Source organism: Ambystoma mexicanum (genome assembly GCF_040938575.1).
Source record: "Ambystoma mexicanum isolate Mex_15411 chromosome 12 unlocalized genomic scaffold, UKY_AmexF1_1 Mex_chr12_unloc.1, whole genome shotgun sequence".
NCBI classification, from domain to species: Eukaryota; Metazoa; Chordata; class Amphibia; order Caudata; family Ambystomatidae; genus Ambystoma; species Ambystoma mexicanum.
In genome coordinates, this window is record NW_027182322.1 from 6,300,216 (window position 1) to 6,301,231 (window position 1,016).

Consider the following 1,016-nt stretch of genomic DNA (forward strand, 5'->3'; position numbering starts at 1 on the left):
AAACTCTCACAAGACCATCACTGCTCTCACACTTTCCTGCTCTCAGGCTGGCGGGCCATTATCGGCCCTGGCTGCCGCACCATTGCCAGGTTTGTGTAACTATATTATTTCTAATTGGCTCCACTTTGATGACTTTCATTTGGATTCTGACTTGATTATTGAGATCTTAAATAAGTGACTGGGGATCAGGTGTCCACTTATTCTCATGGATAACATCACAACCAACCTTTAATTCAAACATGAGTCATGACATCACAGATGGAGTACAGCTTATGATAGAGGTGGAACGTCACATTGTAGCAGCCCAAGTAGCTCGCCGTGATCGTATAGTGGTTAGTACTCTGCGTTGTGGCTGCAGCAACCTCGGTTCGAATCCGAGTCACGGCATTGCGGTGAGGCAATGTCACGGCAGTTGGGCAGATATTTTAGAATTTCCATTAATACATTGGCAATCTCTGTGGAGGACTGAAACAATTCGATATGTCCTGTTACTGTTATGAACCTTTTGTTTCTTTAATGCTCTTTGCACACTTTTTCATCGGGTGACTGTAATGTATTTCAACCAAATCTAATTAAGAGCGCATTATGTGGTGACATTTGCAGTACATGAAACATTATAACACTGCCATTTACGTCAATAACCACTAGCTTGATTAAGACATATGTATTGCAGCGACAGTATTTCCCAGTTACAAATGGGAATAAAAACAACATCCGCGAGGGATTGAACCAACGACATTTAACTGATGTTGCCAATGGAGCGCGCTACAGAGAGCGCGAGGTCCCGCCTTTACAGTCACACGCTGATGATAATACAGATGTTTAAATAAACAGGCATATCTGTGGACTTGTGGTCTTTCTACATTGGGACTCATAGTCTAGTCCTAGGCTATTGTAGGCAAAGGCGTATCTTTTAGTGGAATGAGAGGCATTCTGTAGTCGCGTGAAAGGACCTTTCAAGTCAATCTGATCTGTATTGTCCTGTGAAAAAAAGCGTTCTTAGACACAGTGAGGAG

General features: G+C 42.8%; 1 non-coding gene across 1 annotated transcript; it reads left to right on the forward strand.

The window, feature by feature from the left end:
* The first annotated feature begins 315 nt into the window (after window positions 1-315).
* On the forward strand, window positions 316-387 carry TRNAH-GUG (transfer RNA histidin (anticodon GUG)). Its single transcript has one exon. It is a non-coding gene; the product is annotated as a tRNA-His (tRNA).
* The last annotated feature ends 629 nt before the right edge of the window (window positions 388-1,016 follow it).